This window comes from Mauremys mutica, chromosome 24, assembly GCF_020497125.1.
Source record: "Mauremys mutica isolate MM-2020 ecotype Southern chromosome 24, ASM2049712v1, whole genome shotgun sequence".
Classification (NCBI taxonomy): Eukaryota; Metazoa; Chordata; order Testudines; family Geoemydidae; genus Mauremys; species Mauremys mutica.
In genome coordinates this window covers 17,108-43,375 of record NC_059095.1, presented here as the reverse complement: position 1 = coordinate 43,375, position 26,268 = coordinate 17,108, and the positions used below count along the sequence as shown (strand labels likewise).

Here is a 26,268-nt window from a genome sequence, read left to right as displayed (position 1 = left end):
AAGGGAAAAGAAATCAGGCGTCAGAGTCTACTCCCTTCATATGTTGGAAAGTGAGCAAAAGTGATTGGACCGCAAGAACTATTGATGCTACGGAAAAGCTGTCCAACTGGGAGTGGAACAGCTGCTACTCTTAATGATAAGTGCCTGTTTTGGTGATGGCTCTGCTCATGGCCCCCTTGCTTCTGGTAGCGATGCTCCGTTAGCTGGGGCTGGGTTTGTAAGAAAAGGTTCCCGACTAGTAGTTATGAGGGAGACAAGGTCCCCATTTTCAGGGGCGCTCAGTTCTCTGGCCAGGAGCAGTGTGTCCTCTGCAGCAGAAGGTTAGATCCAGGAGAATGGCTGCAGGTGGAGAGTTGCTTGCCTTCCTCCTGTGTTTCTTTCTCTCTCTCTCTCTAATATGTTGGCCAACACACACCCTCTCTCTATCCTTGCCTTTCCTTATGCTGTCTCCCTTCTTAGGACATGGGCAGGTGTGCATCCCCACAGGTTAGGTCTTGGAAGCCCTGGAGTAGTAGGAGGGGACAAAAACCATGTTGGGCAGTGGGCGCTAAAGTGGAGCGGTGATTGTTGGGGTTAACTTGGTCTCTGTTCGTCAAGTGGGGCCGATGTAGATGGGATGGAAGAGGGAGGCAGGGATGAGGCCAAGATTTCAAGCACCAATAGAGCTGTGTGTAGTTATGGCTCATGCTTGGCCTTTGCAGCTGCGCTTGCAGAGGAATTGTCCAGGAGCCCCAGCCCAAGAAGAAACTGGCAGAAGTGGATCTGAGCAGCTTGGACATCCTTCTAAGGAGACATGAACAGTTATCAGCTTTATGCCTTCTGAACAACTGGCTGTGAGTAAGCAGTCAGTGCTTTCAATTCCTTATCTGTACTTGCTGTAGTTTTCTTCACAGGCCATGTGCTTCCTCGTCGGGTACAGGGCACAGTGGTATTAAGGCTGGGGAAGGGACAGGAGTGTCCTGAGCAAAGTGACCATTTTGGGTGCAGTTACAATGGGTCCTGTCTAGCTGTAGGTGTAAAGTAGTAACGGGAGATGGTTGGAGGGCGGAGCTGTGGGATACAGGAGATGTGAAATGAAGAGACTACGCGACATTGCAGACTGAGATGCTATTTTTTTTTCTTTTTCTCCCCTCTGCTGGGTTTAGTACCAAGGAAAAAGAAGTCACACGTCAGAGTCTACTGCCCTCATGGGATGGCAAGTGTGTGAGAGCAGCGAGCCTGTGAGCATTGTTCAGGCCAGGCAAGAGCCGTACATCTGGGAGCCGAGCAGAGGCCACTGTCAGTGAGATAAGTGTCTGTCTGTTTTGCTGAGGGTTCTGCTCACGGCCTATCTGACTCCAGGTAGAGACACCCTGTTAGCTGGGGCTGGGTTTGTAAGAAAAGGTTCCTGACTAGCTGTGCATACGAGGGAGACAAGGTCCCCGTTTTCAGGGGCTGCTCATTTTTCCATCCGCAAGCAGTGTGTCCTCCGCAAGAGAAGGTTGGATCTAGGGGGATGCCTCGAGCTGGCGAGTTCCTTCCCCTCCTCCTGCGTTTCTCTCTCTCCCTCCCTCCCTTTCTCTCTCTCTCTCTCTTCTGTACTGTGTTGGCCAACACACACACACTCTCTTTCTCTCTGTCTGTGTCCTTGCCTATCCCTGTGCTTTCTCCCTTTATAGAACACGGGTAGGTGTGGATCCCCACAGGCTAGGTCTCGGGAGCCAGGAAAAAGTAGGAGGGGATGAAAATCATGTGGGGTAGTGGGTGCGAGAGTGGAGGCAGGTATTGTAAAATATTAGCACGGTAGCATGTTGGACAGTGATGGCTCTTCCATAGGTGGTTTGCTGTTCTTGCAGAGGCCCGCTCAAGGCCAATGGAGCCGCCCCAGACAGAGGAGAAGCATCTGGAGGAACGAGACTTGCACAATCTAGATGTTTCACTTGGCAGTGGAGCTAAGGAGTGCTCTCGTGATATTCGAGGAGCAGGTGTGTGTTTTTGTGAAATCTCTCTCTATCCAGTATCTGCTGTGATAGACCCAGGCCAGTTGGGAACAGCAGAATAGTAGAAGGGAGATAAACCTGCCACTGGATAAGTAGTTTGCTGTTCCCTGAGTGAGCAGAGCAGGGGCTGCTCCAGGCTAATGAGAACACCTGACTCCAATTAACCTGCTAAGAGTCAGGTGAGGCTGTTAAGCGTGTGACTCTAATTAAGCAGTCGGTGTTTGGAATCTCTCATCTGTACTCGCTTCAGTTTTGTTCAGAGGCTGTGAATTTCCTTGTTGAACACGGTGCTCTGTGGGATTCAGATGAGGGAGAGGTACAAGTCTCCTGTGCACAGTTAGTATTTTGGATGTAGGTGCAGTGGGCTGCTTTTTAGTTGTAGTGCTAAAGCTGTAATTGGAGGAGGGTTGAGGATGGAGCCCTGAGGTGCGGTAGATGCGAGAAGAAGAAACTGCATGTTGCTGACTGAGATGGTAACTGATTTGTTTTCCCCCCTTGTGCTGGGTTTAGTACCAAGGGAAAAGAAGTGGAGGGTCAGAGTCTGCTCCCCTCATGCAATGGAAAGCAAGTAAGAGCAGAGAGACAGCGAACGTTACTGATGCCAGGCAAGAGCCGTCCAGCTTGGAGCCGAGGAGCCGTCACCGTCAGTGAGAGAAGTGTCTTGTTAGGTGAGGGCTCTGCTCACTTCCCACTTGGCTTCAGGTACGGATGCCCAGTTAGCTACGGCTCAATGTGTAACAAAATGTTCCTGACGAGCTGTGGATATGTGGGAGACAAGGTCCCCATTTTCAGCATTGGCTCATTTCTCTGTTCACAAGCGGTGTGTCCTCTGCAGAAAAGCTTGAATCCAGGAGGATGATTCCAGGTGAGGAATTGCTTGCCTTCCTCCTGTGTTAATCTCTCTCTCTCTTTTCTCTGTGTGTTGGCCAACACACTCTCTCTAAATCTGTCCTTGCCTCATTCTGCGCTGTCTTGCTTCATGGCACATGGGTAGGTGTGCTCCCCACAGGCTTGGTTCTCGGGAGTAATGAAGAAGTAGGAGGGGACAAAAATTATGTGGGGTAGAAGGGATGAGAGTGGATTGGAGACTGTCGGTTTTGAGTCGGTCTGTGTTCATCAGGTGGGCTGATGTAAATGGAATGGGAGAGGGAGCGAGAGATGAGGGCAAGATTTCACACACCTTCACAACTGTGTAATGCTGGATCATGCGTGGCTTTTGCAGCTGCGCTGGTACAGGAATTGTCCAGGAACCCTACCCGGAGGAGAGACTCTCAGAAGTGAACCTGATCAGCCTGAACATCCTTCTAAGCAGACATGAACAGTCCTCAGCTTTCTGCCTCCTGCATAAATGGCTGTGAGTAAGCGGTGAGTGCTTGGAATTCCTCATCTGTACTCGCTGTACTTTTATTCACAGGCTGTGTGCTTCCTCGTTGGGTACAAGGCTCTGTGGGATTAAGGTTAGGGAGTGGCCAGAGTCTCCTGAGGGAGTGACTATTTTGGGTGCCGTTACAATGGGTATCTTCGACTTGCAGTTGTAAAGCAGTAATGGGAGATGGGTTGAGGGTGAAGCCCTGGGATACGGGAGCTGGGAAATGAAGAGACTACACGACACTGCAGATGGAGATGCTATTTTTTTTTCCCTCCTCTTCTGGATTTGGTACCAAAGGAAAAGAAGTCATGTGCCAGTCTACTACCCTTATGTGATGGAAAGCGAGCGAGAGCGATGAGACCATGAGCATGGTTGATGCCACGCAAAAGCCGTCCATCTGGCAGCAGAAGAGCCATCACTGTCAGTGAGATAAGTATTTGTTTTGGTGAGGGCTCTGCTTATGGCCCACGTTGATGCTGGTAGGGATGCCCCGTTAGCTAGGGCTGGGTTTGTAAGAAAAGGTTCCTGACTAGCTGTGGTTGTAAGAGAGACAAGGTTCCCAATTTCAGGGGCTGATGATTCCTCTGGTCAGGAGCAGTGTGTCCTACGCAGCAGAAGGTAGCATCTAGAGGATGACTCCAGGTGTCGAGTTATTTGCCTTCCTCCCGTGTTTCTCTGTCTTCTCTATTGTGTTGGCCAACACTCTTGCTCTTTCATTCTCCCTTCCTTGCCTTTCCTGGTGCCGTCTCCCTATGTAGGACGCGGGAAAAGGGTGCTAGGTGTGCATCCACACAGTCTGTCTTTGGGACCCACGAAGACTTAGGAGGGTATGAAAATCATGCATATTAGTGGGTGCCACAGTGGAGCAATGTCTGTCAGTGTTGACTTGGTCTTTAATCATCGCCTGGGGCTGATGTAGACCAAATGAGAGAGGGAGGCAGAGATTAGGGCAAGATTTCACATACCTTCAGAGCTTTGTGTAATGCTGACTCACCCTTGGCTTTTGCAACTGCACTGCAGAGGAATTGTCCAGGAGCGCTGTCTGGAGGAGAGACTCTCAAAAGCGGACCTGAACATCCTTCTAAGCAGACGTGAACAGTCCTCAGCTTTCTGCCTCCTGCATAACTGGCTGTGAGTAAGCGGTCGGTGCCAGTGGAATACCTCATCTATACTCGGTGTAGTATTCTTCACAGGCCGTGTGTCTCCTTGTTGGGTGCGGGGCTCTATGGTACTAAGGCTGGGGAGGGGCCAGAGTCTGCTACGCAGAGTGACTGTCGGGTGCTGTTGCAAGGGCTGCTTTTTGGTTGTAATGCTAAAGGTGTAATGGGAAGAGTGTTGAGGGCGGAGCTCCCCCGTGTGGGAGAGGCGAAAAGAAGAGCCAATGTGACATTTGCCTACTGAGATGGTAACTTGCTTGTTTTTCTCCTTGTGCGGGGTTTAGTACCAAGGGAAAAGAAGTCACATATCAGTCTACTGTCATCATGCGAAGGAAAGCGAGACCGACGAGACCGCGATCATTGTTGAAATCAGGCATTAGCTGAACATCTGGGAGCGGAGCAGTCACCGCTGTCAGTGAGATAAATGTCTGGTTTGGTGAGGGATCTGCTCATGACCCACCTGGCTCCAGGTAGGGATGCCCCATTAGCTGGGGCTGGGTTTGTAAGAAAAGATTCCTGACTAGCTGCTGTTATGAGGGAGACAAGGTCCCCAAGGTCAACCAGGGGTTGGTTATTGGTCTGTTCACATGCAGTGTGTCCTCTGCAGCAGAAGGTTGGATCCGGGGGGATGAATCCAGCTGGTGAGTTTCTTGCCTTGCTCTCTCTCTCTCTCTCTCTCTCTCTCTCTCTCTCTCTCTCTCTCTAGTGTGTTGGCCAACACTCTTTCTCTCTGTCTATGTCCTTGCTTCTCCTTGTGCTGTCTCCCCTCATAGCACACGGGCAGGTGTGCTATGTGTGCATCCCCACAAGCTAGGTTTCGGGAGCTATGAACAAGTAAGAGGGGATGAAAATCATACAGGATAGTGGGCACTAGAGTGGAGTGTAGACTGTCAATGTTGACTTGGTTACTGTTCATCAAGTGGGGCTGATGTAGATGGGATGGGAGAGGGAGGCAGAGATGAGGGCAAGATTAAATGCACTAATAGAGCTCTGTGTAGTGATGGTACTTACTTGACTTTATTAGTTTGCAGAGGAATCATCCAGGAGCCCTCACCGGACGAGAATATGCAGAAGTGGACCTCAGCAGCCTGGACATCCTTCTAAGGAGACATGAATTTTCCTCATCTTTCTGCCTTTTGCATAGCTGCCTGTGAGTAAGAGATGAGCACTTTGAATTCCTCACCTCTACTCGCTGTAGTTTTCTTCACAGGCCGTGTGCTTCCTCGTTTGTTACGAGACTCTGGGATTAAGGCTGGGGAAGGGACAAGAATCTCCTGAACAAAGTGACTATTTTGGGACAAAGTGTACTTAGATTTCCAGAAAGCCTTTGATAAGGTCCTTCACCAAAGGTTCTTATGTAAATAAAGTTATCATTGGAAAAGAGGGAAGATCCTTTCCTGGACTGAGAACTGGTTAAAAGACAGGGAACAAAGGGTAGGAATTAATGGTAAATTTTCAGAATGGAGAGAGGTAACTAGTTGTGTTCCCCAAGGGTCAATGCTAGGACCGATCCTATTCAATTTATTCATAAATAATCTGGAGAAAGGTGAGGTGGCAAAGATTGCAGATGATACTAAACTGCTCAAGATAGTTTGTGGGAACTTTTTGAAGTTCTTCACAGTGTTCATTGGATTTAACTAAGTGATTGGGCAACAAAATGGCAAATGAAATTTCATGTGGATAAATGTGAAGTAATGCACATTGGAAAAAACAACCCCAACTATACATACAATATGATGGGGGCTAATTTAGCTACAACTAATCAGGAAAGAGATCTTAGGGTCATCGTAGATAGTTTTCCAAAGATGTCCACGCAGTGTGCAGCGGCAGTCAAAAAAGCAAACAGGATGTTTGGAATCATTAAAAGAGGAATAGAGAATAAGGCAGAGAATATCTTACTGTCCTTACATAAATCCATGGTACTCCCACATCTTGAATACTGGGTACAGATGTGGTCTCCTCATCTCAAAAAAGATATACTGGCATCAGAAAAGGTTCAGAGAAGGGGAACTAAAATGATTAGGGGTTCAGAATGGATCCCATATGAGGAGAGATTAAAGAGGCTACGACTTTGCAGCTTGGAAAAGAGGAGATTAAGGGGGCATATGATAGAGGTATATAAAATCACAAGATGTGTGGAAAAAGTGAATAAGGAAAAATATATTTACTTCCTATAATATAAGAACTAGGGGCCACCAAATGAAATTAATGGGCAGCAGGTTTAAAATAAATAAAAGGAAGTTCTTCTTCACGCAGCGCACAGTCAACCTGTGGAACTCCTTGCCTGAGGAGGTTGTGAAGGCCAGGACTATAACAGGGTTTAAAAGAGAACTGGATACATTCGTGGAGGTTAGGTCCATTAATGGCTATTAGCCAGGATGGGTAAGGAATGATGTCCCTAGCCTCTGTTTGCCAGAGGGTGGTGATGGATGGGAGGAGAGAGATCACTTGATCATTACCTGTTGGGTTAATTCCCTCTGGGGCACCTGGCAATGGCCTGGATACTGGGCTGGATGGATCTTTGGTCTGAGCCAGTTTGGCCATTCTTATGTTTTTGTGGGTGCCTTCCAGTTGCAGTTGTAAAGTAGTAAAGGGAGATGGGTTGAGGGCGGAGGGCTGGGATACGGGAGATGTGAAATGAAGAGACTACATGACATTGCAGTTGGAGATGCTAATTTTTTTTTTGTTTCCCTCCTTCTGCTGAGATTAGTACCATGGAAAAAGAAGTCACGGTCAGAGTCTACTGTCCTCATGCGATGGAAAGCGAGCGAGAGCGACGAGACCACGAGCATTGTCGAAATCAAGCATTAGCCGTGCATCTGGGAGCGGAGCAGCTACTGCTGTCAGTGAGATAAGTGTCTGTTCTGGTGAGAGCTCTGCTCACGGCCCACCTGGCTCCAGGTAGGGATGTCCTGTAAGTTGGGCCTGGGTTTGTAACAAAATGTTCATGGCTAGCTGTGGTTATGAGGGAGACTGGGTCCCCATTTTCCGGGTCTGCTCATTTCTCTGCTGACAAGCGATGTGTCCTCTGCGGAAAAGGTAGGTTCCAGGTGGCGAGTTACTTGTCTTCCTCCCGTGTGTTTCTCTCTCCTCTAGTGTTGGCCAACACACTCTGTCAATCTGTCCTTGCCTCTTTTTCTGCTGTTTCACTTCATTTCACACAGGCAGGTGAGCTAGCTGTGTATCCCCAGAGGCCAGGTCTCGGGAAGCATGGCGAAGTAGGAGAGGATGAAAATAATGCAGGGAAGTGGGTGTGAGAGTGGAGCGGTGACTGTTGCTGTTAACTCGGTCTCTGTTCATCAAGTGGGGCCAATGCAGATGGAATGGAAGAGGGAGGTAGGATTGAGGGCAAGATTTCAAGCACCATTAGAGCTCTGTGTAGTGATTGCTCATGCTTGGTTTTTGCAGCTGTTCTTGCAGAGGAATTGTCCAGGAGCTCTATCTGGAGAAGGAAGAGGCAGAAGTGGACCTGAGCAGCTTGGACATCCTTTTAAGCAGACACGAACAGTCCTCAGCTTTGTCTCTTGCATAACTGGCTGTGAGTAAGCGGTCTGTACTTTGAATTCCTTCTCTGTACTTGCTGTCATAAGGCCATGTGCTTCCTTGTTGGGTACGTGACTATTTTAAGTGTAGGTGCAACGGTCTCCTTTTTCATTGTAGTGCTAAAGGTGTGATGGAACGAGATTTGAGGGCGGAGCTCCACCATGTGGAAGAGGGGAAAAGAAGAGCTGATGAGACATTGCCTACTGAGATGGTAACTTGCTTGTTTTTCCTCCCTTATGCTGGGTTTAGTACCAAGGGAAAAGAAGTCAGTCTACTGCCCTCATGCGATGGAAAGCGAGCGAGAGCGACGAGACCTCGAGCATTGTTCATGCCAGGCAAGAGCCGTCCATCTGGGAGCGGAACAGCTGCCACTGTCACTGAGAAGTGTCTGTTTTGCTGAGGGTTCTGCTCACGGCCCACCTGGCTCCCAGGTAGGGACACCCCATCAGCTGGGGCTGGATTTATAAGAAAATGTTCCTCACTAGCTTTGGTTATGAGGGAGACAAGGTCCTCATTTCTGTGTCCAGTAGCTGTGTTCCCTCCTCAGCAGAAGATTGGATCCAGGAGGATGACACCAGGTGGTGAGTTGCTTGCCTTCCTCCCATGATTCTCATTCTCTCTCTTCTCTAGTGTTGGCCAGCACTCACACACACACACACACACACTCTCTCTCTCACACACACACACACACTCTCTGTCCTTGCCTCTCCTTCTGCTGTCTCCCTTCATAGCACACAGGCAGGGATGCTGAGTATGCATCCCCACAGGCTAGGTCTCCTGGATCCATGAAGAAGTAGGAGGGGACGAGAATCATGCTGGGTAGTGGATAGTAGAGTGGAGTGGTGACTATCGGTGTTAACTGCATCTCTGTTCATCAAGTAGGGCTGATGTAGATGGAATGGGAGAGGGAGGCAGGGATGAGGGCATTCATAGAGCTCTGTGTAGTGATCATTCTTGGTTGGCTTTATTAGTTTACAGAGGAATCGTCCAAGAGCCTTAGCTGGGGAAGGGACAAGAGTTTCCTGAGCAAAGTGACTTCTAGTTGCAAGTGTAAAGTAGTAATGGAGGATGGGTTGAAGGCGGAGCCGTGGGATACGGGAGATATGAAATTAAGAGACTACGTGACATTGCTGAGGAGATGGTAACTTGTTTGTTTTTTCCACTTCTGCTTGGTTTAGTACCAAGGAAAAAGAAGTCACATGTCAGACTCTACTGCCCTCATGCGATGGAAAGTGATCAAGAGCGATTGGACCTGGAGAATTATTGATGGCATGAAAAAGCTGTCCATCTGGGAGTGGAATAGCTGCTATTGTCACTGAGATAAGTGTCTGTTTTGCTGAAGGTTCTGCTCACGGCCCATCTGGCTCCAGGTAGTGACGCCGCATCAGCTGGGGCTGGCTTTGTTTTAAAAAAAAAAAAAAAAAAAAAAAAAAAAGTTCCTGAACAGCACAGGTTATGAGGGAGGCAAGGTCCCCATTTTCAGGGGGTGCTCATGTCCAGTAGTTTTGTGTCTTCTGCAGCAGAAGGTTAGATCCAGGAGGATGACACCCAGGTGGCAAGTTGCTTGCCTTCCTCCTATGTTTTTCTCTCTTTTCTAATATGTTGGCCAACACACACTGTCTCTCTGACTGTCTGTCTTTCTCTCTCTCTGTCCTTACCTTTCCTTGTGCCATCTCCCTTCATAGGACACAGGCAGGGGTGCTCAGTGTGCATCCCCCCATGCTAGCTCTTGGGAGCCATGGAGCAGTAGGAGCGGAGAAAAATCATGAGGGGCAGTGAGCGCTAAAGTGGAGAGGTGACTGTCTGCTTTTACCCAGTCTCTGTTCATCGAGTCAGCCTGAGGTAGATGGGATGGGAGACGGACGCAGGGATGAGGGTGTTAATAGAGCTCTGCATAGTGATAGTTCTTGCTTGGCTTTATTAGTTTGCGGCGGAATCGTCCAGGAGCCCTCACCGGAGGAGAAACTGGCAAAGGTTGATCTGAGCTGCCTGGACTTTATTCTAAGGAGACATGAACAGTCCTCAGCTTTCTGCCTCTCATGTAAGCTGTCAGTGCTTGGAATTCCTCATCTGTACTGACTGTATTCACAGCCCGTATGGTTCCTCGTTGGGTACAGGACTCTGTGGTGTTAAGCCTGGGGAGGGGCCAGCATCTGCTGTACCGAGTGACTGTCAGGTACCGTTGCAAGGGCTGCTTTTTGGTTGTAATGCTAAAGGTGTGATGGGAAGAGTGGTGAGGGCGGAGCCCCGCCGTGTTGGAGAGGCGAAAAGAAGAGCCAATGTGATGTTGCCCACTGAGTTGGTAACTTTTTTTTTCCCCCTTCTGCTGGTTGTATTACCAAGGGAAAAGAAATCTCGCGTCAGAGTCTGCTGTCCTCATGTGATGGAAAGTGAGTGAGAGCGATGGGACTGCGAGAGTTATTGATGCCACGCAAAAGCCGTCCAACCGGGATCAGAACAGCTGCCACTGTCAGTGAGATAAGTGTCTGTTTTGGTGATTGCTGTGCTCATGGCCCACCTTGCTCTTGATAGGGACGTCGCGTTTGCTGGGGCTGTGTTTGTAAGAAAATGTTTTTGAGTAGCTGTGGTTGAGAGAGACAAGGTCCCCATTTTCAGGGGCTGCTCAGTTCTCTGGCCAGTAGCGGTGTGTCCTCCGCAGCAGAAAGATCTAGGAGGATGACTCAAGGTGGCGAGTTGCTTGCCTTCCTCCTGTGTTTCTGTCTCTGTCCTCTAGTATGTTGGCTAACACACACCCTCCTTTCTATCCTTACCTTTCCTTGTGCCGTCTCCCTTCATAGGACACGGGCAGGTGTTCTAGGTGCACATCTCCATAGGTTAGGTCTTGGGAGCCCTGAAATAGTAGGAGGGGACGAAAACCATGTGGGGCAGTGGGCGCTAAAGTGAAGCAGTGACTATCGGTGTTAACTTGGTCTCTGTTCATCGAGTGGGGCTGATCTAGATGGGATGGGAGAGGGAGGCAGGATGAGGGCAAGATTTCAAGCACCATTAGAGCTTTGTGTTGTGATGGCTCATGCTTGGCTTTTGCAGCTGCTCTTGCAGAGGAATTGTCCAGGAGCCCTTGCTGGAGCAGAAACTGGCAGAGGTGCATCTGAGCAGCCTGAACATCCTTCTAAGCAGACACGAACAGTCCTCGGCTTTCTGCTTCCCGCATAACTGGCTGTGAGTAAGAAGTCGCTCCTCATCTGTTCTTGCTGTACTTTTCTTCACATGCCGTGTGCTTCCTCGTTGGGCATGAGGCTTTTTGGCATTAAGGTCGGGGAAGGGCCAAGAGTCTCCTGAGCAAAGTGACTATTTTGGATGCAGTTACAATGGGTCCCTTCTAGTTGCAGGTGTAAAGTAGTGATGGGAGATGGGTTGAGGGCAGAATCGTGGGATACAGGAGTTGTAAAATGAAGAGACTACGCGACATTGCAGACGGAGATGCTATTTTCTTTTTTTGCTTTTCTCCCCTCTGCTGGGTTTAGTACCAAGGAAAAACAAGTCACACGTCAGAGTCTACTGCCCTCGTGCGATGGAAAGTGAGTGAGAGCAGCGAGCCTGTGAGCATTGTTCATGCCAGGCAAGAGCCGTCGATCTGGGAGCCGAGCAGAGGCCACTGTCACTGAGATAAGTGTCTGGTTTGGTGATTGCTCTGCTCACGGCTCAGCTCCTGGTAGGGACGCCCCATTAGCAAGCTCTGGGTTTGTAAGAAAAGGTTCCTAACTAGTGGTTATGGAGGAGACAATGTCCCCATTTTCAGGGGCTGGTAATTTCTCTGGCCAGGAGGGTTGTGTCCTCTGCAGCAGAAGGTTGGATCCAGAGGGATGAGTCCAGCTCATGAGTTTCTTGACTCCCTCCCGTGTTTTCTTTCTCTCTCCTCTAATGTGTTGGCCAACACACACTGTCTGTCTCTCACTCTGTCTCTGTCCTTGCTTCTTCTTGTGCTGTCTCCCTTCATAGGATACAGATAGGAGTGCTAGGTGTGCATCCCCACAGGTTAGATCTTGGGAGCTATGAACAAATAGGAGGGGATGAAAATCATGCAGGGTATTGGGCGCTAGAGTGGAGCGGTGTCTGTGGATGTTGACTCAGTCTCTGTTCTAGTCGAGCGGATGTAGATGGGATGGGAGAGGGAGGCAGGGATGAGGGCAAGATTAAATGCACCAGTAGTGTTGTGTGTAGTGATTGTATTTGCTTGACTTTATTAGTTTGCAGAGGAATCATCCAGGAGCCCTTGCCGACCAGAATATGCAGAAGTGGATGTGAGCAGCCTGGAAATCCTTCTAAGGAGACCTCAACAGTCCTCAGGTTTTTGCCTTCTGCCTAACTGGCTCTGAGTAAGCGGTGAGTGCTTGGAATTCCTCATCTGTACTCAGTGTAATTTTCTTCATAGGCCGTTTCCTTTCTTGTTTTGTATGGGGCACTGTGGGATTAAGGCTGGGGAAGAGACCAGAGTCATACTTGCCAACTTTCACTGGGTAGATAAGAACCCTGAATTCACAATATTCCAAAAATCAAGCTAATCCTATTTCAAATAAGGCCCAAACAAGCCAATTCCGAAGAACCCCAACACTCAATGACTAGATCTCGCTTGGCGTGCAGTCTGGGACTGTGGTGGGTCCGCTGTGCACCCCTGACTCTCTCTCCCCCACTTTGCCCCTGCTTGCCGGAAGCAGCAAGCTACAACGAGCAATAAGCTACAGGCCAAAGACAAGTCCATTTCTATGTTTTATTTTCCCCCTTGAGATTTGGTGTGTGTGACTAGAGTCTGCTGTGCAAAGTGACTATTTCGGGTGTCATCGCAAGGGGTGCTTTCTACTTGTAGTCCTACCGGTGTAATGGGAATAGGGTTGAGGGCGGAGCCCAACTGTGTGCGGGAGGGGAAAATAAGCACCTACCCAAAGTTGCTGATTGAAAGGGTAACTGATTTGTTTTTCCCCCTTGTGCTGGGTTTAGTAGCAAGAGAAAAGAAGTCACAGGCCAGAGTCTACTGCCCTCGTGCAATGGAAAGAGAGCAAGAGCGATGAGTCTGCAAGCGTTGTTGATGCGACGCAGAAGGCGTCCATCTGGGAGCGGGACCGCCACCACTCTCAATGAGATAAGTGTCTTCTTTGGTGATTGCTCTGCTCAAAGCCCATCTTGCTCCCGGTAGGGACGCCCCGTTAGCTGGGGCTGGGTTTGTAAGAAAAGGTTCCTGACTAGTTGTGGTTACAAGGGAGACGATGTCCCCATTTTCAGGGGCTGCTCATGTCTCTGGCCAGGACCAGTGTGTCCTCCGCAGCATATTAGATCCAGGGGGATGACTCCAGCTGGTGAGTTTCTTGACTCCCTCCCATGTTTTTCTCTCTCTCTCTCTCCTCTAATGTGTTGGCCAACACACACTCTGTCTCTGTCTCTCACTCTCTCTCTGTCCTTGCCTCCTCTTGTGCTGTCTTCCGTCGTAGGACACGGGCAGGTGTGTTAGTTGTGCATCCCCACAGGCTAGGTCTTGTAAGCTATGTAGGGGACCGAAATGATGCAGGGCAGTGGGCGCTAGAGTGAAGCGGTGACTGTGGGTGTTGACTGAGTCTCTGCTCTAGTGGGGCTGATGTGGGAGGCAGGGATGAGGGCAAGATTTCACGCACCAATTGAATTTTTTGTAGTGAGGGCTCTTGGTTGGCTTATTTGCTGCACTTGTAGAGGAATTATCCAGGAGCAGCAGCCGGAGGAGAAATTGGCCGACGTGGGCCTGAGGAGCCTGGACATTCTTCTAAGGAGACATGAACAGTCCTCAGCTTTCTGCCTCGTGCATAGCTGGCTGTGGTTAAGTGGTCAGTGCTTGGAATTCCTCATCTGTACTTGCTGTGATTTTCTTCACACTTTGTTTGCTTGCTTGTTGGGTGTGGGGCTCTTTGGGATTAAGGCTGGGGAAGGGACCAGAGTCACAACTGCTAACTTTCACTGGGGAAATAAGCACCCCGACTTTGACAATAAGCCAAAAATCAAGATAAACCCATTTGAAGAAAAGGCCAAAACAAGCCAATCCCTAAGAACCCCAACACTCAATGACTAGATCTCCCCTGGCGTGCAGTCTGGGACTGTGGTGGGCCCGCTGTGCACCTCAAATAGCCCTCCCCTTTGCTCCTCCTTGTCCGTGCTTGCTGGAAGCAAAAAGCTACAAGAAGCAATAAGTTACAAGCCAAAAAGAAGCACAATTTCTACGTGTTTTCCCCACAGGTTCAGTGTGTCTGACCAGAGTCATCTGTGCAGAGTGACTATTTCAGGTGTCGTCGCAAGGGGTGCTTTCTACTTGTAGTCAGAAAGGCGTGATGGGAGGAGGGTTCAGGGCAGAGCCCCACCATGTGGGAGAGGCAAAAAGAAGCGGCTACCCAACATTGCCAATTGAGATGGTGACTGACTTGTTTTCCCGCTGGATTTAGTACCAAGGGAAAAGAAGTGACAAGTCAGAATCTACTGCCCTCATGCGATGGAAAGCGAGCGAGAGTGATGGGACTGCGAGAATTATTGATGCCTTGAAAAAGCCGTCCAACTGGGAATGGAACAGTCATCACTGTCAATGAGATAAGTGTCTGTTTTGGTGATTGCTCTGCTCACGGCCCACCTTGGTCCTGAAAGGGATGCCCCGTTTGCTGAGGCTGTTTGTAAGAAAAGGTTCCTGACTAGCTGTGGTTTTGAGAGAGAGAAGATCCCCATTTTTAGGGGCTGCTCAGTTTTCTGGCCAGGAGCAGTGTGTCCTACGCAGCAGAAGGTTGCATCTAGGAGAATGAGTCCAGGTGGTGAATTGCTTGCCTTTCTCTTGTGTTTCTCTCTCTCTTCTCTAGTGTGTTGGCCAACACTCTTTCTCAGTCTGTCCTTGCCTTTCCTTGTGCTGTCTCCCTTCTTAGGATATTGGCGGGCGAGCTAGGTGTGCACCCCCACAGGTTGTGTCTTGGGAGCCATAAAGAAGTAGGAGGGGACAAAAATCATGCAGGGCAGTCGGTGCGAGACTGGAACGGTGACTGTTGGTGTTGTGGGGCTAAGACAGATCGAAAGCGACGCAGGGAAGAGGGCCTTAATTGGGCTCTATGTAGTGCAGGAGTTCTCAAACTGGGGTTTAGGTCCCGTCAGGGGGCCGTAAGGTTGTTATTTGGGGGGTTGTGAAATGTCATCCTCCATCCTAAACATCACTTGGCTTCCAGCATTTATAATGGTGTTGAATATACAAAAAGTGTTTTTAATTTATAAGAGGAGGGTCACACTCAGAAGCTTTCTATGTAAAAGGGATCATCAGTACAAAAGGTTGAGAACCACTGGTGTGATAGTTCTTGCTTGCCTTTATTAGCTTGCAGAGGAATTGTCCAGGAGTCTCAGCTGGAGAAGAAGCTGGCAGAAGTGGACCTGAACTGCCTGGACATCCTTCTAAGGAGACATGAACAGTCCTCAGCTTTCTGCATTCTGGATAACTGGCTATGAGTAAGAAGTCAGTGTTTTCAATTCCTTATCTGTACTCACTCTTGTTTCCTTCATAGGCCGTGTGCTTCCTCGTCGGGTACGAGGCTCTTGGGATTAAGGCTGGGGAAGGGACAAGAGAGTCTCCTGAGCAAAGTGACTGTCATAAACAGATAGTTAAGGGTTAAAGTCTCTTTTACCTGTAAAGGGTTAACAAGCTCAGTAACCTGAGAAACACCTGACCAGAGGACCAATCAAGGGACAGGATAATTTCAAATCTCTGTGGAGGGAAGGCTTTGTCTGTGTTCCTTGTTTGCTCTGTGTGCTCTCTTCGGATCTAAGGCCATGGCTACACTGGCAAATTTGCAGCGCTGCAGCAGGGTGTGAAAACACACCCTCTCCAGTGCTGCAAATTGCGGCGCTGCAAAGCGCCAGTGTGGTCAAAGCCCCAGCGCTGGGAGCGCGGCTCCCAGCGCTGTACGTTATTCCCCACAGGGAGGTGGAGTACGGACAGCGCTGGGAGAGCTCTCTCCCAGCGCTGGCGCTTTGACTACACTTAGCGCTTCAAAGCGCTGCCGCGGTAGCGCTTTAAAGTGCAAGTATAGCCATAGCCTAAGAGAGGCCAGACATGTCTCCAAGTTCTCCTGGAGTATTTCCTACTATCCAATATAGTGAGTATTAGAAAGGCGAATTAGTCTTATAATTTGATTTCTACATTTGCAATTGTGTGTTTGCTGAAGGAAATTCTTTATTTCTGTTTGCTGTTACTTTGATTATGCTGAGGAGGAGGGAGGGGAAGTCTCTCCAGTTTTTATAAGTTAAACTTTTATTTTTGCATCCTGGTAATACAGAGAGAGTGTACTTTTTTTCTTTAATAAAATCTTTTCTTTTTTAGAACTTGATTGATTTCTTCCCTTGTTTGGATTTTCAGGGGAGGGGAGGGGGAAAAGTGAATCCCTCTTTGTTTGATTCAAGGAGTTTGAATCAAGGTATCTCTCTCCAGGACTAGGGAAGGGGAGCGGGAGGTGAGTCCCTCTTTGTGTTGAGTCAAGGATTTGACTGGGTGTGTATCTCTCTGGAGCAGGCTGGAGAGAGGGAAGTGGGGGAGGGGAACTGGCTGTTTCTCTCTCTCTGGTGAGATTCAAGGGGTTTGAATCTATGTTCCCAGGGGAAGTTTTTGGGGGAACAGGCAGTGTGTCAGACACTTAAAAAACTGACTGGTGGCAGCGAGAACCAGATCTAAACTAGAATTTTAGTTTAGAGGAGTCCATGCAGGTCCCCATCTTGGAACCCAACAGCTCCAAGTGGGGGAGAAGACCTATGACAGTGACTATTTTGGGTGCAGTTAAAATGGGTCCCTTCTAGTTGCAGCTGTAAAGTATTAATGGGAGATGGGTTGAGGGCAGAGCTGTGGGATACGGGAGATGTGAAATGAAGAGACTATGTGACATTGCAGATGGAGATGGTAATTTTATTTTATTTTTTTCTTCCCTTTACTTCTTCCTTGGTACTAAACCCAGCAGTCACACATCAGAGTCTACTGCCCTCATGCGATGGAAAGTGAGTGAGAGCAGAGAGCCTGTGAGCATTGTTCATGCCAGGCAACAGCCGTCAATGTGGGGGTCGAGCAGACGCCACTGTCACTGAGATAAGTGTCTGTTTTTGCTGAGGGTTCTGCTCACGGCCCATATCAGTTTCTTGCCTTTCTCTGTGTTTCTCTCTCTCTCTCTCTCTCTTACTCTCTTCTCTAGTGAGTTGGCCAACACTCTGTCTCTGTCCTTGCCTCTCCTTGTGCTGTCTGTTGTGCATCCCCACAGGCTAGTTATCAGGAGCTATGAAGAAGTAGGAGGGGATGAAAATCATGCAGGGTAGTGGGCGCTAGAGTGGAGCGGTGACCGTCAGTGTTGACTCAGTCTCTGTTCATCGAGTCGGGCTGATGTAGATGAGATGGGAGAGGGAGGCAGGGATGAGGGCATTCATAGAGCTCTGTGTAGTGACAGTTATTGTTTGGCTTTATTAATTTGCAGAGGAATCGTCCAGGAGCCCCAGCCAGATGAGAATGTCAGAAGTGGACCTGAGCAGCCTGGACATCCTTCTAAGGAAACAAGAATAGTCCTCAGGTTTCTGCCTTCTGCATAACTGGCTGTGAGTAAGGGCTCATTGTTTTGAACTCTGAGTCATCTGTACTCACTGTAGTATTCTTCATAAACGGTGTGGTTTCTTGTTGGGTACAGGGTTCTGTGGGATTAAGGGTGGTAAGGGGCCAGAGTCTGCTGTGCAGAGTGACTCTGTTGGGTGGTGTTGTAAGAGGTGCTTTGTACTTTTAGTCCTAAAGGTGTAATGGGTAGATGGCGGAACCCCGCCGTGCGTGAGAGGGGAAAAGAAGAGCCTAAGAGACATTTCTGACTGAGACAGTAGCTTACTTGTTTTATCCCCTGGTTTTAGTACCAAGCAAAAAGACGTCACATATCAAAGTCTACTGCCCTTATGTGACAAGTGACGAGACTGCGAGCGTTATTGGTGCCAGGCAGGAGCCGTCCATCTTGGAGCAGAACAGCTGCTACTATCACTGAGATAAGTATCTGTTTTGCTGAGGGTTCTGCTCACGGCCCACCTGGCTACAGGTAGAGACACCCCGTTAGGTGGGGTGGGTTTGTAAGAAAAGGTTCCTGACTAGCTGTGGTTTTGAGGGAGACACGGTCCCCATTTTCAGGGGCTGATCATTTCTCTGGCCAGGATCGGTGTGTCCTCGGCAGGAGAAGGTTAGATCCATGAGGATGATTCCAGGTGGTGAGTTGCTTGCCTTCCTCCTCTGTTTCTCTCTGTCTTCTCTACTCTACTCTACTCTACTGTGTTGGCCAACACTCACTCTCTCTCTCTCTCTCTCTCTCTCTCTCTCTCTTTGCTGTCTCCCTTCATAGGGCACGGGCAGGAGTGCTATGTGTGCATCCCCTCAGGCTAGGTCTCTGGAGCTATGAACAAGTAGGAGGGGACGAAAATCATGCATCGTAGTGGGCGGGTGACTGTGGATGTTGATTGTCTCTCTTCAAGTGGGCCTGATGTAGATAGGATGGGAGAGGGAGGCAGGGATGAGGGCAAGATTACCTGCACCAATTAAATTTTGTGTAGTGATGGCCTTTGCTTCACTCATTTCCTGCGCTTGCAGAGGAATTGTCCAGGAGCAGCAGCTGAAGGAGAAAGTGGCAGACACGGACCTGAGGAGCCTGGACATCCTTCTAAGCAGACATGAATGGTCCTCAGATTTCTGCCTCCCGCACAACTGGCTGTGAGTAAGCGGTCAGTGCTTGGAATCCCCCATCTGTACTGGCTCCGGTTTTGTTCAGAGGCTCTGAAGTTCCTCATTGGACACGGTGCTCTGTGGGATTCAGACGAGGCAAAGGCACAAGTCTCCTGTGCAGAGTGAGTATTTTGGATGTAGGTGCAGTGGGCTGCTTTTTAGTTGTAGTGCTAAAGCTGTAATGGGAGGAGGTTTGAGGGCGGAGCCCTGAGGTGTGGTAGATGGGAGAAGAAGAACCTATGCACGTTGCAGACTGAGATGCTAACTGATTTGTTTTTCCCCCTAGTGCTGGGTTTAGTACCAAGTGCAGAGTCAGAGTCCACTCCGCAGATGCCATGGAAAGGGAGCGAGAGCTGGGAGATTCTAAGCATTGTTGATGCCAGGGAAGAGCCATCCAGCTGGGAGTGGAGCAAGGACCACTGTCAGTGAGATAAGTGTCTTGTTAGGTGAAGGCTCTGCTGTGGTTATGAGGGAGACAAGGTCCCTATTTTCAGGGGCTGCTTAGTCCTCTGGCCAGTACCGGTGTGTCCTCTGCAGCGGAAGGTTGGATCCAGGAGGATGACTCCAGGTGTCAAGTTGCTTGCCTTCCTCCCGTGTTGCTCATTTTCTCGCTGTCTGTCTCTCTAGTGTGTTGGCCAACGCTCTCTCTTAATCTGTCCTTTCCTTTCCTTGTGCCATCTCCCTTCTTAGGACACAGGCAGGCCTGTGAGGTGTGCATCTCCACAGGTTAGGTCTTGAAAGCCCTGGAGTAGTAGGAGGGGACGAAAACCATACGGGGTAGTGGGTGCAAGAGTGCAGCAGTGACTGTCAGTGTTGAATCGGTCTCTGTTCAAGTGGGGCTGATGTAGATTGGGTGGAAGAGGGAGGCAGGATTGAGGGCAACGTTTCAAGTACCATTAGAGCTGTGTGTAGAGATGGCGCATGCTTGGCTTTTGCAGCTGCACTTCCAGAGGAATTGTCCAGGAGCTCGAGCCGGAGGAGAAACTGGCAGAGGTGGATCTGAGCAGCTTGGACATGGTTCTAACCAGACAGGAACAGTCCTCAGCTTTCTGCCTTCTGAACAACTGGCTGTGAGTAAGAGGTCAGTGCTTTCAATTCCTTATCTGTACTCGCTGTAGTTTACTTCACAGGCCTTGTGCTTCCTCGCTGGGTACAGGACACTGTGGTATTAAGGCTGGGGAAGGGACAAGAGTCTCCTGAGCAAAGTGACTATTTTGGGTGCAGTTACAATGGATCCCTTCTAGTTGCAGTTGTATAGTAGTAATAGGAGATGGTTTGATGGCGGAGCCGTGGGATATGGGAGATGTGAGATGAAGAGACTACGTGACATTGCAGATGGAGATGCTAATTTGTTTGTTTTTCTCTCCTCTGCTGGGTTTAGTACCAAGGAAAAATAAGTCACATGTCAGAGTCTACTGCCCTCATGCAATGGAAAGTGAGTGAGAGCAGTGAGCCTGTGAGCATTGTTCATGTCAGGCAAGAGCCGTTCATTTGGGAGCCAAGCAGATGCCACTGTCAGTGAGATAAGTGTCTGTTTTGCTGAGGGTTCTGTTAACAGCCCTTCTGACTCCAGGTACAGACACCCTGTTAGCTGGGGCTGGTTTGTCAGAAGAGTTTCCTGACTAGCTGGGGATACAAGGGAGACAAGGTCCCCATTTTCAGGGGCTTGTCATTTCTCTGTTCACAAGCAGTGTGTCCTCCGCAGGAGAAGGTTGGATCCAGGAGGATGACTCCAGATGGTGAGTTACTTGCCTTTCTCCTGTGTTTCTCTCGCTCTCTCTCTTCTCTAGTGTGTTGGCCAACACTCTCTTTCTCTCTGTCTCTGTCCTTGCCTCTCCTTGTGCCGTCTCCCTTCATAGAACAGGGGCAGGAGTGCTAGGTGTGCATCCCCACAGGCTTGGTCTCGGGAGCTATGAACAAGTAAGAGGGGATGAAAATCATGCAGGATAGCGGGCGCTAGAGTGGAGCAGTGTCTGTGGATGTTGACTTAGTCTCTGTTCATTGAGTCCGGGGGATGGAGATGGAATGGGAGAGGGAGGCAGGGATGAGGACATTCATAGAGCTCTGTTTAGTGATGGTCCTTGCTTGGCTTTATTAGTTTGCAGAGGAATCGTCCAGGAGCCCTCGCTGGAGGAGAATATGCAGAAGTGGATCTGAGAAGCCTGGACATCCTTCTAAGCAGACATGAACAGTCCTCACCTTTCTGCCTCTCGCATAACTGGCTGTGAGTAAGCGGTCAGTGCTTGAAATTTCTCATCTGTACTCACTGTAATTTTCTTCACAGGTCTTGTGCTTCCTTGTTGGGTATGGGGCTCTGTGGGAGTAACATTGGGGAGGGGCCAGAGTCTGCTGTGCAGAGTGACAGTCAGATGCTATTGCAAGGGCTGCTTTCTGGCTGAAATGCTAAAGGTGTGATGGGAAGAGGGTTGAGAGCACAGCCCCGCCATGTGGGAGAGGCGAAGGGAAGAGCCTGGAAGACATCGTCGAGTAAGGTGGTAACTGATGTGTTTTCCTCCCTTGTGCTGGGTTTAGTACTAAGGGAAAATAAGTCACGCGCCAGAATCTACTGCCCTCATGCTATGGAAAGCAATGAGACTGTGAGTATTGTCGATGCCATGCAAAAGCCATCCAACTGGGAGCGGAACAACGGCCACTCTCAATGAGATAAGTGTCTGTTTTGGTGATTGCTCTGCTCACGGCCCTCCCTGCTCCTGGTAGGGATGCCACATTAGCTGGGGCTGGGTTTGTAACAAAATGTTCCTGACTAGCTGTGGTTATGAGGGAGACAAGGTCCCCATTTTCAGGGGCTGCTCATTTCTCTGTTCACAAGTGGTGTATACTCTGCAGAAAAGGTTGGATCCAGGAGGATGATTCCAGGTGGTGAGTTGCTTGCTTTCCTCACGTGTTTCCATCTCTCTCTCTCTCCCCTCTTGTGTGTTGGCCAACACTCTCCCTGTCAATCTGTCCTTGCCTCTTTTTGTGCTGTCTCCCTTCAGCACGCACAGGCAGGTGTGCTAGGTGTGCATCCACACAGGCTCGGTCTTGGGAGCCATGGAGAAGTAGGAGGGGATGAAAATCATGCGGGGTAGTGGGCGTGAGAGTGGAGTGGAGACTGTTGACTGTCACTGTTCATTGACTGAGGCTGATGTAGATGGGATGGGAGAGGGAGGCAGAGGTGACGGGAGATTTTACGCACCTTCACAGCTGTGTGTAATGCTGGCTCATGCATGGCTTTTGCAGCTGCGCTGGCAGAGGAATTGTCCAGGACTTCTACCCAGAGGAGAGGCTGATCAACCTGAACATCCTTTTAAGCAGACATGAGCAATCCTTAGCTTTCTGCCTCCTGCATAACTGGGTTTGAGTAAGAGGTCAGTGCTTTCAATTCCTTATCTGTACTCGCTGTATTATTCTTCACAGGCTGTGTTCTTCCTCGTTGGGTATGGGGCTCTGAGATTATGTCTTGGGAGGGGCCAGAGTCTGCTGTGCAGAGGGATTATTTCTTGTGCCGTAACAAGGGGTGCATTTTAGTTGTAATACTAAAGGTGTAATGGGGGGGAGGCGGAGCCCTGACGTGTTGAAGAGGTGAAAAGAATAACCTATGTGACGTTGTCCACTGGGATGGTAACTTGTTTGGCTTTCCTCCTTGTGCTGCATTTAGTACCAAGGGAAAAGAAGTTACATATTAGAGTCTACTGTCCTCATGCGATGGAAAGTGAGCGAGAGCGACAAGACAGTGAGCATTGTTGATGCAAGGCAGGAGCCGTCCAGCTGGCAGTGGAGCAGTCGCTATTATTAGTGAGACAAGTGTCTGTTGTGGTGAGGGCCCTGGTCATGGCCCTTCTGGCTCCCAGTAGGGACACCCCAATAATTGCAGCTGGCTTTCTAAGAAAATGTTCCTGACCAGCTGTGGTTACGAGACAAGGTCCCCATTTTCAGGGGCTGGTCATTTCTGTGGCCAGGAGCGGTGTGTGCTCCACATCATAAAGTTGCATCTAGGAGAATGACTCCAGGTGGCGAGTTGCTTGCCTTCCTCACGTGTTTTTCTCTCTCTCTCCCTCCCCCCCTCTCTATTCTAGTGTGTTGGCCAACTCTGTCTCTCCTCTCCTCGTGCTGTCTCCTTTCATAGCACACGGGCAGGAGTGCTAGGTGTGCATCCCCACAGGCTAGGTCTTGGGAGCCATGCAGAAGTAGGAGGGGATGAAAATCATGCAGGGTAGTGAGCGGTAGAGTGGAGCGGTGATTGTTGGTGCTAACTCCATCTCTGTTCATTGAGTGGGGCTGATGTAGATGGGGTGGGAGAGGGAGGCAGGATTGAGGGCAAGATTTCAAGGACCATTAGAGCTGTGTAGTAATGACTTTTGCAACTTCCCTTGCAGAGGAATTGTCTAGGAGCCCCAGCCAGAGGAGAAACTGGCAGAAGGGGATCTGAGCAGCTTGGACATGAATAGTTCTCAGCTTTCTGAATTTTGCATGTGAGTAAGCAGTCAGTGCTTTGAATTCCTTATCTGTACTCACTGTAGTTTTCTTCACAGGCCTTGTGCTTCCTCGCTGGGTACAGGACACTGCTCAGGAGACTCCTGTCCCTTCCCCAGCCTTAATACCACAAAGTGACTATTTTGGACATTGCAGATGGAGATGCTAATTTTATTTGTTTTTCTCTCCTCTGCTGGGTTTAGTACCAAGAAAAATGAAGTCACATGTCGGAGTCCACTGCCCTCATGCGATGGAAAGTTAGTGAGAGCAGCGAGCCTGTGAGCATTGTTCATGCCAGGCAAGAGCTGTTCAGCTGGGAGCTGAGCAGACACCACTGTCAGTGAGATAAGTGTCTGTTTTGCTGAAGGTTCTGCTCATGGCCCCTCTGACTCCAGGTAGAGAGACCCTGTCAGCTGTGGCTGAATTTGTAAGAAAAGGTTCCTGACTAGCTGTGATTATAAGGGAGACAAGGTCCCCATTTTCAGGGGCTGCTCATTTCTGTGGCCAGGAGCAGAGGATGACTCCAGGTGGTGAGTTGCTTGCCTTCCTTCTGTGCTTCTCTCTCTTCTCTACTGTGTTGGCCAGCACATTCTCTCTCTCTGTCCTTCCCTTTCCTGGTGCTGTCTAACTTTGTAGGACACGGACAGGCGGGTTCGGTGTGTATCCCCACAAGCTACGTCTCGGGAGCCAGGATGAAGTAGGAGGGGATGAAAATCCTGCAAGGCAGTGGGTGTGAGAGTTTAGAGTCACTCTGTGTTGACTGAGTCTCTGTTCATTGAGTTGGGCAGATGTAGATGGGTTGGGGGAGGGAGGCAGGGATGGGGACATTAATAGAGGTCTGTGTAGTGATAGTTCTTGCTTGGCTTCATTAGTGTGCAGAGGAATTGTCCAGGAGCCCTAGCCAGAGGAGAAGGTGTCATAAGTGGACCTGAGCATCCTTGTAAGGAGACGTTAACAGTCCTCAGCATTCTGCCTCTCACCAAACTGGCTGTGAGTAAGCCGTCAGTGCTTGGAATTCCTCATCTGTACTCGATGTAGTTCTCTTCACAGGCCGTGTGCTTCGTCGTTGGGTACGGGGCTCTGTTGGATTAGGGCTGGAACTCCTCACCAGAAAATGTTGAGAAGGCCAAGACAAAAATGGGGTTAAAAAAAGAACTAGGCAAATCCATGGAGGGTCGGTCCATCAATGTCTGTTAGTCAGGATGAGCAGGGATAGTGTCTCTAGCCCCTTCTGCTTTCCAGGCAGCTTAGCGTCTCCCCCTTGGGTAGCGTTTCGCTCAGTCCTATGTGCCAGGGGAGTCTCTGTGCTCTGCTTGGGCAGGGTTTCTTTCCTCTGGTCCTCTAGAGAATAGTAAAACTCCTCCAAACTCTACTCAGCTCTACTTTCCTCACCCCTGCTTCAGTCAGAAAGGGAATTGTATTAGGTCTTTGTTGGGGCCTTAATTGGGTCTAGGTTCTCCAATTACACTGTAGTAACCTTTCCCTAGTCCACAGGGAATAAAGCCTCGATAATTGTAGGGCTTTTATACCTCCCATCTACAACCCTCCTGCTGCTCTCTGGCCCTGCTGTATCACAGCACCCATGTCACTCTTGCTCCATGAGGGAAATATTTTGTGATTACCCTGCGTGGCCACACGGTGTCACTGTTCGTCTGAGAGAAATGCTTGGTGCATTACCCTGCGTGGCCACATGGTGTCACTGTAGCTCCATGGCGGAAATGCTCTGTGCATTACCCTGCGTGGCCACACGGTGTCACTGTTCCGCTGAGAGAAATGCTCGGTGCATTACCCTGTGTGGCCACACGGTGTCACTGTAGCACCACGGAGGAACTTGTCTGTGCATTACCCTGCATGGCCACACGGTGTGACTGTTCGTCTGAGAGAAATGCTCTGTGCATTACCCTGCGTGGGCACACGGTGTCACTGTAGCTCCACGGCGGAAATGATCTGTGTATTACCCTGCGTGGCCACACGGTGTCACTGTTCCTCTGAGATAAATGCTCTGTGCATTACCCTGCGTAGCCACACGGTGTCACTGTAGCACCACGGAGGAAATGCTGTGTGCATTACCCTGCGTGGCCACACAGTGTCACTGTTCGTCTGAGAGAAATGCTCTGTGTATTACCCTGCGTGGCCACACGGTGTCACTGTTCCTCTGAGAGAAATGCTCTGTGCATTACCCTGCGTGGGCACACGGTGTCACTGTAGTTCCATGGCGGAAATGCTCTGTGCATTACCCTGCGTGGGCACACGGTGTCACTGTTCCGCTGAGAGAAATGCTTGGTGCATTACCCTGTGTGGCCACACGGTGTCACTGTAGCACCACGGAGGATCTTGTCTGTGCATTACCCTGCGTGGCCACACTGTGTCACTGTAGCACCACGGAGGAACTTGTCTGTGCATTACCCTGTGTGGCCACACGGTGTCACTGTTCGTCTGAGAGAAATGCTCTGTGCATTACCCTGCATGGCCACAAGGTGTCACTGTAGCACCACGGAGGAACTTGTCTGTGCATTACCCTGCATGGCCACACGGTGTCACTGTTCTGCTGAGAAAAATGCTCTGTGCATTACCCTGCATGGCCACACGGTGTCACTGTAGCACCACCGAGGAACTTGTCTGTGCATTACCCTGCGTGGCCACACGGTGTCACTGTTGGTCTGAGAGAAATGCTCTGTGCATTACCCTGCGTGGGCACAAGGTGTCACTGTAGTTCCATGGCGGAAATGCTCTGTGCATTACCCTGCGTGGCCACACGGTGTCACTGTAGCTCCACGGAGGAAATGCTCTGTGCATTAAAAAGAAGCAGCAAGCTGCAAGGTAAACAAGCAGGAAGCCAGCAGCTAAACACTTGCCAACAGGCAATTCTCAGCCAATTAAGCCAAAATCATTCCCAATTTCTCTGTTTTTCCCAAGTGTTTGGTGTGTCTGATGCTTTGTGCATTACTGTGACAGGTCACCATGAGTGCCACAGTTGGCCTGAGGGAAATGCTTTGTTATCAGTGTCCCTTCATAAGGAAA

General features: G+C 49.7%; 2 long non-coding RNA genes across 14 annotated transcripts; both read left to right on the top strand.

Moving 5' to 3' along the window:
* The first annotated feature begins 1,222 nt into the window (after window positions 1–1,222).
* LOC123356026 lies at window positions 1,223–20,894 on the top strand. 9 transcript variants are annotated; one of them, XR_006575266.1, is made up of 9 exons: window positions 1,223–1,278; window positions 1,836–1,964; window positions 2,490–2,647; window positions 3,202–3,333; window positions 3,646–4,479; window positions 4,790–4,975; window positions 12,257–12,392; window positions 13,005–13,858; window positions 14,265–14,811. It is a non-coding gene; the product is annotated as an uncharacterized LOC123356026 (long non-coding RNA). The 9 variants fall into 9 exon arrangements; XR_006575267.1 differs by lacking the exon at window positions 1,223–1,278 and adding an exon at window positions 1,283–1,341; XR_006575265.1 differs by lacking the exon at window positions 1,223–1,278 and having other exon boundaries at window positions 1,349–1,964; window positions 3,646–3,768; window positions 4,369–4,479.
* LOC123356027 lies at window positions 9,263–11,588 on the top strand. Of its 5 annotated transcripts, XR_006575275.1 has the most exons (4): window positions 9,263–9,890; window positions 9,973–10,089; window positions 10,392–11,228; window positions 11,534–11,588. It is a non-coding gene; the product is annotated as an uncharacterized LOC123356027 (long non-coding RNA). The 5 variants fall into 5 exon arrangements; XR_006575276.1 differs by having other exon boundaries at window positions 9,263–9,843; window positions 9,973–11,228; XR_006575272.1 differs by having other exon boundaries at window positions 9,973–11,228.
* Window positions 20,895–26,268: the final 5,374 nt, after the last annotated feature.